At 38.6% G+C, this 10,910-nt stretch overlaps 1 long non-coding RNA gene across 1 annotated transcript; it reads left to right on the top strand.

Moving 5' to 3' along the window:
• The first annotated feature begins 8,596 nt into the window (after positions 1 to 8,596).
• LOC142505286 (uncharacterized) lies at positions 8,597 to 9,898 on the top strand. Its single transcript, XR_012804398.1, has 3 exons — positions 8,597 to 8,692; positions 9,094 to 9,147; positions 9,764 to 9,898. It is a non-coding gene; the product is annotated as an uncharacterized LOC142505286 (long non-coding RNA).
• The last annotated feature ends 1,012 nt before the right edge of the window (positions 9,899 to 10,910 follow it).

Consider the following 10,910-nt stretch of genomic DNA (forward strand, 5'->3'; position numbering starts at 1 on the left):
TATAGTGATGTTATTTTGAATTATTCTCAATTTATTATAATTAGAGAATTTTAATCATTTGATTGAGATTGAAGAATTATTTGTCAGTTATTATTAATTCTGATAAATATATGTGGTAGAATAACTGACAAGAAACTAAGTTTTGAAGTCGGAGTGGAATTATGGGATGAGTTAAATTTGATATGAATTTTCGAAGTTTCAAAAGATATTTGAAACTCATATTAATGATTTTGGATTATGTTATTGATTGGAATGAGTATGTTATTGATGTAGATGAAGTATTATACCGATATCTTCAGGCTACATCAACTGGAACGAAGAATTGAGGTATGTTGCGACTGGGTAACATACGACAGGTATCTGTATTATATGATATATGTTGGATTGATTTGATTGATTGGAATGAGAATACATGTCTATATGCCTTATTTGTTGATTGATGTGGCATACATGACATTGAGATTGAGATATCGATGTATAAAATAAATGTTTTGTTAACACACATCGTTTGATGCATACATCGATACATGACATGCACGTTGAGCTATGTTCCTTGGATACCTTGATATGATTTGATTGGATTCTGGGGTTTGTGAACACAATTGCTATGTTGGTATTATATGACCCGTAAAGCATAGACAATTGTGGCCCCGATGATTGGATATGAGATTTGGGATTTGATGGCGCTTTGTCGACGCTATCATACGGGTATCCCTTATTGAGGCCGGTGTGCCAGCTCGAGCATTGATTTGATAGCGATTCGTTTGATTCTGACATGTGCTCAGTGGATGAGCATTTGACCTGATACCTCCACGACATACATGCATTGCATACCATATATCATTGTTTAGATATCTGTGGTATATATGATTGGTTGTTCCATACGGAGCTTTGCTCACCCCCAAGGGGAGCTGTTGTTGTCTTTGTGTGTGAACAATGGCAGGTACTCCAGGATATCAGGAGACCGGAGAGGGTACTTCTGGAGGGAGCCGCAGCTTGGGCTGAGGTTTTATGTTTATGTCTTGTTCCCAGTATATATGTATATGTATCTATATACCGGGGCATGTCCCGAGGATATGAGTTGTTTGTATATGATTGGTTTTGATTACGTGTGGGCATGTTTATGACGTGAGATTAAATACTATTTTTAGTATTCAAATAAAATGATTTGGGCTCATTGTAAAGAAAATTTAAACTCGTTTTTCGCTGTAATTAGTTAACCCTAATCAGATTGCATTGTAATAACGATTAGAAGCTAAGGGCCCCACACAGTATGGTATTAGAGCCTAGCTGGGAATGCTCGATTGAGTCTTGTGTACACGTAATAGGCACAAATGAATTGTGCGTATGTGTTTGATTTATTTGTATTACTTGCTCCTACTTGATTTGATTTGAGTAAGTTATTGATGAGATTGATGATATGAGATGATGATGAAGTGAAATTGATATTGATTTGTTATATTCATCCTTTGATTATAGATGGATCCCACAAATGAAACTGCGAGTAGCAGTACTGAGAGGATAGTTGGACAATTTGAGGGGTTGTCCATGGATGTAGTGATGGCTCGATTCCAGGATCTGAAACCACCGAGGTTCTTTGGCACTGAGAGTGCTGAAAGAGCAGAGGCTTGGTTAAAGGATATCGAGAATATTGTTGAGTATTCCAAGGCTCGGAGACTGAAACTTGCTTTGTATCAATTGAAAGACCGAGCAAAATCTTGGTGGGAAGCCGCTGAGATTGGATTGAAAGAGGCTGGGATTGAAGTCACATGGGATGTCTTCAAGGCCCAGTTTTTGGAGCAGTATTCCCCTCCATCCTATTATACTGCTCAGGAGAATGAATTTAATAATCTGCAGCAGGGAACGATGTCTGTTGCAGAATATGCTTCAAAGTTTTCTACGTTGTTGAAGTATGCACCTCACGTAGCTGGGAATGCGAAGGCAAAATATAACAGGTTTGTGAATGGATTACATCCTGCTATATATACTTATGTTGTTTCTGGATTGCCTACCAGCTACGCAAAGGAAGTTGAACGAGCTAAGGCAGCCGAGGCTGGACTTAGGCGGGGAGGTCCACAGTATACTCCTCCACCTCCAGTGTCAGCTCAGCAGCCTACTTTGCGGCCGAGAGGTAAGAAGTTTAAGAAGATTGATTCTGTTTCTTCGTCTTCTTCGAGTTCGAGTGGATCACAGAGAGGGAGTCCTGTGATTGCTCCTTACTGTAGCCATTGTGGGGGTAAACATACTATCGAGCAGTGTCGAGGTATGTTTGGTACTTGTTATCAATGTGGGCAGGAAAGCCATTTCTCTCGAGTATGTCCGAACAGGGGTACGACCTTTTCTCAACCCCAGTCAGGATTTAGAGGTGGCCCCAGTATGATGAGACCTGCTGTTCCTGTTCCATCTTTTCAGCAGTCGAGTGTCCCACGATATCGAGGACCGGGTGATCAGAGTGCCCAAGTTCCTCCTCAAGTGAGAGTGTATGCCATGACTGAGGATCAGGCGAGAGAAGCTCCTGGATGCGTGATTGCAGGTATTTGCACGCTTTGCGATTATCCTGCACGTGTTTTATTTGATACAGGAGCATCTCATTCATTCATATCTCATGCATTTGTTGCATCTCACGATATTGAGTGTACCCCGTTGTATGATATTTTGTCGATAGCCACGCCAGCAGGAAAGATTATTTTGTCTGAACAAGTTGTGCATAATTGTGTATTGATATACGAGGATAATGTGATATTTCTGAATTTGATTGTCCTCCCAATACACGACTTTGATTGTATTGTTGGCATGTGTAATGCCCGAGATTTGAGGTGTTGTTAATCTAAAATGATTCGTTAATTAATTGATGAGAGTATAGACGAAACGAATCAGATTAGGATATCCGAAAAGGAGATTGAATTATGGATTGAGAATGATATGACATGGAAGAGGACATGGGATAGCATGAACAAAGGTTGAAAACCAGTAGGCATCACGCACATGCGCGGAGAAAGGCGCGCATATGCGCGAAAGATCCTTCGCGAGGACAGAACACCTCGCGCATATGCGCGAGAAGGGGCGCGCATATGCGCGAGGCATGTATTTGGGGTGATTGCCGAGACAGTAAGTCTCGCGCATATGCGCGAGACATGACGCGCATATGCGCGAGCAGGTGTATTCAAGAATGCCGAGTCCAGAGAGTTGGGCGCATATGCGCGGAAATGTGTCGCGCATATGCGCCAGCAGTTGGGAAGACACGCGCCGAGACTTAAGGTCTCGCGCATATGCGCCGGTTGATGTCGCGCATATGCGCGAGACGTGTTGCGTGAAGAATGTGCCATTTGCCTTGCTGCATGCATGAGATATATATATATATATATATATATATATATATATATATATATATATATATATATATATATAACATTCCTCTTCAGACAAGAAAAACGAAGGGAGAAACGAAGAAAGAGAAGATTCAGAGAAGCTCCGAAAATCCTTACGCCTTTCGGGAGAAATCCGCCCGTCCGATTTTGAATCCGACTTCAGTATTGAGTTCCTATCGACGTAGGCTACAACTGGACGTGAGTTTTACTACGTTTTGATATGATTTGAAATTATGGTATTGTCAGAATCTGATATGATTCTCAGAATTGAATTGTTACCGATTATGAGATGTTAGAATTGATATCTGACTGAGATGATATTGCTGGGTATACTGAGACTATGACGTTGTGCTGTTGAAACAGAATTTGATTGAATTCTGATTATATCCAGTGTTGTTTGAGTGGTGTATTGATACCGTACCCTCGATATTGTTATTGTCAGATTGAGTATTGATAGGCTTTGAGTTCGAGACTTCGACAGAGTCAGAGTATCAGAAAGAAAAGTATAAATTAATGTTGAGTTGGGATTGCACAACTCGAGTGAGGTTTGACTCGAGTCTCCCTAAATCACATACTTAGTTATTACATTGATATTTGTAATTGATGAGATTGATGTTTGTAGTCTATTGATTTATAGCCACTACATGTATTGACTACTGATACGCTAGTCATCGACTGATTCGCCTAGTTACTGTATCCATGTATTGACTGCTGATTCGCTAGTCATTGGCTGATTCGCCAAGTCACCGGCTGATTCGTCTGTTTATTGGCTGATTCGTCTAGTTATCGACTGATTCGTCTAAACTTTGGCTGATTCGCTTAATTACTGACTGATTCGTCTAATTATTGGCTGATTCGCTTAATCCTTGACTGATTCGTCAATTCTGTGGCTGTTTCGCCCAGACACTGGATATATGAATTATATCGATACCGTTTAGGAGTTGATTCATTCCTATCGACTGAAATTCGATATAAGTCTCAATATCCAGACATTGGGATCCCTAGGTTAGAATTGAGTCGAGTCTGAGACGACGCGTTGTTTGAGTCGAGTCTTTGATGACTAGTTGATTTACAGTTTTATATCATTCATGTTTGTTGATTGGCTGCATGTGAATGATATTTGTTATATGCTTTTGTATATGTTTTTATATGATTGCATGTTTACATTGTTTATACTGGGATTTATTCTCACCGGAGTTATCCGGCTGTTGTCTTGTTTTGTATGTGTGCATGACAACAGGTGGGACAGGTTCAGGGTTGAAAAGATGAAGAGAGATCGTGATTAGAGTGGAGGCTCCGGACTTGGATTAGAGATAGGGTTGGACATTGGATATTAGCTGTTAAACCTTAGTTGAATAAATGTATGTAGTACATGACTTGTACTTTTATACTGAGATGTATATACGTTTTATTTCACTACGTTCCGCATTTTAAAAAAAAAATTTAGACCCTGTTTTTATAATTGATTAATTAGTCCCAATGATGATTAAGAACACGATTAGCGTCCGGGTCCCCACAGCATGGATATCTTGACAACAAATCGAGCTACTGTTGATTGTTGTCATGGAGTGGTTCGATTTCGACCGATTGATGGACCCAAGTGGAATTTTTATGGCAAGGGTTCCCAAGCCAAAATTCCATTGGTATCTTCCTTGGAAATGTCTCGACTTTTGACTAGCGGAGATGAGGGTTATCTTTATCTACGCTATTGATATTTCGAAGAAGGAGTCTTCTTTATCTGAGATTTCTGTTGCGAAAGAATTCTCAGATGTATTTCCCGATGAGATTCCTGATTTTCCTCCTCATCGAGAAGTTGAGTTTAGTATTGATCTTATGCCATGGACTGCTCCCATATCTAAAGCTCCCTATCGCATGGCACCTCTGGAATTGAAAGAACAATTACAGGATCTTCTCGATAAGGGATATATTCGACCGAGTGTATCACCTTGGGGAGCTCCAGTTTTATTTGTTCGAAAGAAAGATGGCACTATGCAAATGTGTATCGACTATAGGTAACTGAATCGGGCTACTGTGAAAAACAAGTACCCACTTCCCCGTATTGATGACTTATTTGATCAGCTTCAGGGTACTTCTGTATACTCGAAGATTAATCTTCGTTCTGGGTATCATCAAGTACGAGTTCGAGACGAAGATGTGCCCAAAACTGCTTTTCGTTCGAGGTATGGCCACTATGAATTCTTGGTTATGCCTTTTGGTCACACGAATGCTCCTGCTGTTTTTATGGACTTAATGAATCGTGTCTTTCGAGATTATCTTGACCGATTCGTTATTGTATTTATTGATGATATTCTTGTGTATTTGAAATCGAAAAAGGAGCATGCTGAACATTTGAGACCGGTGCTTCAAATTCTTCGTACTAGTCACTTATATGCTAAATTGTCCAAATGCGAGTTCTGGATGGACAAGGTAGTATTTTTGGGCCACGTCATTTCGAGACATGGCATATCTGTTGATCCTACAAAGGTCGAAGTTGTATTGAATTGGCCGAGACCTACGAATGTTCCTGAGATCCGTAGCTTCATGGGTTTAGCGGGATATTATCGTCGCTTTATTGAAGGATTTTCGAAAATAGCTAAACCTATTACTCAACTGACGCAGAAGAATCAACGATTCATTTGGTCAGATGAATGTGAAGCTAGTTTTCTTGAATTGAAGACGAGATTGACCACAGCACCTGTGCTAACTATTCCCTCAGGTACCAGAGGATTTTTTTGTGTGCACAGATGCGTCTGGTAAAGGTTTGGGCTGTGTTCTGAATGCAACATGGCAAAGTGGTTGCTTATGCGTCTCGTCAATTGAAATCTCATGAAACTCGTTATCCTATTCATGATCTCGAATTGGCTGCCATTGTGTTTGCTTTGAAGATTTGGCGCCATTACTTGTACGGAGAAAAGTTTGTTATCTATTCAGATCATAAGAGTCTGAAATATCTCTTTTCTCAATCTGATCTGAATATGAGGCAACGCAGGTGGATGGATCTCCTGAAGGATTTTGATTGTGAGATTCAATATCACCCTGGATCGGTGAATGTTACTGCGGATGCCCTGAGCCGTAAAGTTCATGATTCTGTTTTAGCTTCTGTGAATGTCGCCAAAGTACACGAGGATATATGTACTTCTGACTGGACTTTTCACTCGAATTGGAATTCTGTCACTGTCTTAGCATTGCAAATTGAGCCGAACTTGATATCGAAAATACGAAAGGCCCAACGAAGCGATGCTCAGATCCAAAAGTCGAAAGAACTTGTGTCTGCTGGATATCAGTCTGGATTCCAGATTGATTCTGATGGTTCTTTACGACTTAATGGTCGGCTGGTAGTTCCTGATGATTCTGATTTGAAATCTGCCCTTCTTCGAGAAGCACATTGTAGCAAATACAGTATTCACCCTGGAGGCCGAAAGATGTATTTGACATTGAGACCTCAATTCTGGTGGAAACGTATGAAGAAGGACATTGCTGAGTTTATTTCTAAATGTCTTGTCTGCCAGCAAGTGAAAGCCGAGAGAATGAAACCGGGAGGATTGCTCCATAGTCTTGAAATCCCGAAATGGAATTGGGAACATATTGCTATGGGTTTTGTGACTCATTTACCTCGTTCGCCCAAGGGCTATGATGCTATTTGGATCATTATTGATCGGCTTTCGAAATCTTCACATTTCATTCCGTATGAGCGGACTTATCCTTATAAGAGAATGGCCCGTTTATACATTGAGAATGTTGTGAGACTGCATGGTGTGCCAGTCTCGATTGTATCTGATCGTGATCCCAGATTTGCTTCTAAATTCTGGGTTAGTTTTCAAGAAGCGATGGGTACGCGTTTGGCTATGAGTACTGCGTATCATCCTCAAACCGATGGCCAGACTGAGCGTACTATTCAAACGTTAGAGGATATGTTACGTGCGATTGTGATGGATTTCAGAATGGGATGGCAAGATGCCTTACCATTGGTTGAATTTTCTTATAATAATAGCTTTCAGACGAGTATCGGTATGGCACCGTTTGAAGCTCTATATGGGAGACGATGTAGATCACCGTTATTCTGGGATGAGATTGGTGAGAGACAATTGACTGGACCTGAAATGATACATGAAATGAACGATAAGGTTCAGTTGATTCGGCAGCGGATGAAAGCTGCTCAGGATCGTCAAACGAGTTATGCGAACAAACGAAGACGACCCTTGGAATTCCAGAAAGGTGACAGAGTATTTTTGAAAATATCTCCCTTTAGAGGCACTATTCGATTTGGCATGCGAGGGAAATTATCTCCTCGTTATATTGGTACATACGAGATTCTGGATCGAGTTGGTGATCTTGCGTATCGATTGGCATTGCCACCAGCTCTATCTGTCATTCACGATGTGTTTCATGTTTCTATGTTGAGGAAATATGAACCAGATCCATCGCATGTGCTTGCACCTGATGAGGTTGAACTGGACCCTTCTCTTTCCTATGTTGAACAACCTGTTCGCATTATGGATCGAAAGGAGAAGATATTGCGAAATAAATCGATTCCGTTGGTTCGAGTACAATGGACACGACATGGTGTGGAAGAGTCGACGTGGGAATTGGAAAGCAAAATGCGAGATTCGTATCCGCATTTGTTTGATTCTATGTCATCAGTTCCATTGTATTCGATGTATTCTGATCCGTTTACTGATTTTAGTTTTGATATGTACTTAACTGGTGACATATTATATGTTTGCCAATGTTATGTATATAGAGATGTTTGAGATTTCGAGGACGAAATCTTTTAAGTTGGAGAGAAATGTGAGACCCCGAGAATAAAATAGTACTGATGACATTTTTGTAAATAAGTTGAAAAATATTCAATTTATTTTGATGGCATTTTCGTAAATAAGTTGAAAAATAATGAATTAATTTTTATGAATAAAATATGACATATCTTGGTCATATGAAATTCAAATGATTTGAAATTTAGATATATCGTAGAAAACTCAAAGATGTAGAAGTTTCATGTTTTGAGTTTTGGGAAATTTGATCGTTTGACTAGTCTGAAGAGATATATCGATATTAAAATGTTAAATATTATATATTATATTATATTATTATATTATAATATAATATAATAAAAATAGAAAAAAAGAAATTTAAATCTTGAGACGGTGGAAATCGAATTGCAATTCAATTCATTTCCACCGTACAGCATATGTCGAACAGAGAGGTGAGATATTAGAGAGAAAATATTATTTCGGTTTTCTTCTCAATCGTGCGACTTATCGATTTATCCAATCGACGAACCGATTTCAGATCTAGGATCGTTGACACGAGTTCTTCGATTTGAAGTATAAATTTCATAGTTTTGGTGATGTTTGAAATTCGTCGATTTTTGGAATAAATTCGGTAAATTGTTAAATCATACTGGAATTGAAGATTGTTGAATAGTGTACGATTTTAACGAAGAAGAGATGATTATAGTGATGTTATTTTGAATTATTCTCAATTTATTATAATTAGAGAATTTTAATCATTTGATTGAGATTGAAGAATTATTTGTCAGTTATTATTAATTCTGATAAATATATGTGGTAGAATAACTGACAAGAAACTAAGTTTTGAAGTCGGAGTGGAATTCTGGGATGAGTTAAATTTGATATGAATTTTCGAAGTTTCAAAAGATATTTGAAACTCATATTAATGATTTTAGATTATGTTATTGATTGGAATGAGTATGCTATTGATGTAGATAAAGTATTATACCGATATCTTCAGGCTACATCAACTGGAACGAAGAATTGAGGTATGTTGCGACTGGGTAACATACGACAGGTATCTGTATTATATGATATATGTTGGATTGATTTGATTGATTGGAATGAGAATACATGTCTATATGCCTTATTTGTTGATTGATGTGGCATACATGGCATTGAGATTGAGATATCGATGTATAAAATAAATGTTTTGTTAACACACATCGTTTGATGCATACATCGATACATGACATGCACGTTGAGCTATGTTCCTTGGATACCTTGATATGATTTGATTGGATTCTGGGGTTTGTGAACACAATTGCTATGTTGGTATTATATGACCCGTAAAGCATAGACAATTGTGGCCCCGATGATTGGATATGAGATTTGGGATTTGATGGCGTTTTGTCGACGCTATCATACGAGTATCCTTTATTGAGGCCGGTGTGCCAGCTCGAGCATTGATTTGATAGCGATTCGTTTGATTCTGACATGTGCTCAGTGGATGGGCATTTGACCTGATACCTCCACGACATACATGCATTGCATACCATATATCATTGTTTAGATATCTGTGGTATATATGATTGGTTGTTCCATACGGAGCTTTACTCACCCCCAAGGGGGGCTGTTGTTGTCTTTGTGTGTGGATAATGACAGGTACTCCAGGATATCAGGAGACCGGAGAGGGTACTTCTGGAGGGAGCCACAGCTTGGGCTGAGGTTTTATGTTTATGTATTGTTCCCAGTATATATGTATATGTATCTATATACCGGGGCATGTCCCGAGGATATGAGTTGTTTGTATATGATTGATTTTGATTACGTGTAGGCATGTTTATGACGTGAGATTAAATACTATTTTTAGTATTCAAATAAAATGATTTGGACTCATTGTAAAGAAAATTTAAACTCGTTTTCCGCTGTAATTAGTTAACCCTAATCAGATTGGATTGTAATAACGATTAGGAGCTAAGGGCCCCATACTTATTCTTCAAGGATTTCAAGGTAAGAAAACTTAATTTCTTTGCAAATCTGAATTTCAAAAGAAAATGTCGTTACGACTAGATATGGGCAATAATTAAGGAAACTTGGAATGCACTTGTTGCATATCTATATAAGAAGACATTGTGTAATTGTCGCAGGAATCCTCAACCTCCATGAGGGGTGAATGCAAATGTGTAGGAACACTGGCAGACTGTTTGGAGCACATCTGATGGAAGCAAAAATCCGAGTGTGGAAAACTGAACAAGTGCAGTGAGACAGCTGGTCTAGTTAATAGTCTTTCTACGAACATCGATGGATTTCGCTCACATGTGCACATATGTGGAGCATGCACAAACAATTGTGTTGCAGGGCGTGGTTTTTTTTTTAGAAAAATTATACATAAAGTATCAAATTTGTTTAAGTCGTGGGAGGGGAGAAAACTCTTTGGGGGTGAGAGTTGTTTTTAGAAAAATTACACATAAAATTTCAAATTATTATTGAGATATGGAGTAAGTAAGCCTTAAGGGTGAGACATGTTACTTTTTTAGAAAAATTACAAATAATATTTCAAACAGAAATGAGATTATTCGAAGAAAAATATGTTCGATATTTGCACGTGTATAGCACGAAATGAGTATCAAAATTTTTAAGATGAGGGAGGGGAGAAAACTCTTGAGGGTGAGACATAGTTTTTTAGAAAAATTACACATAAAATTTCAAATTAATTTAAGACATGGAGAAAGTAAGCCTTGGGGTAAGATATGTTACTTTTTTTTAGAAATATTACAAATTAGATTTCAAATAGTAATGAGATTAATCA

Source organism: Primulina tabacum, chromosome 10, assembly GCF_025594145.1.
Source record: "Primulina tabacum isolate GXHZ01 chromosome 10, ASM2559414v2, whole genome shotgun sequence".
In the NCBI taxonomy this organism is placed as follows: Eukaryota; Viridiplantae; Streptophyta; class Magnoliopsida; order Lamiales; family Gesneriaceae; genus Primulina; species Primulina tabacum.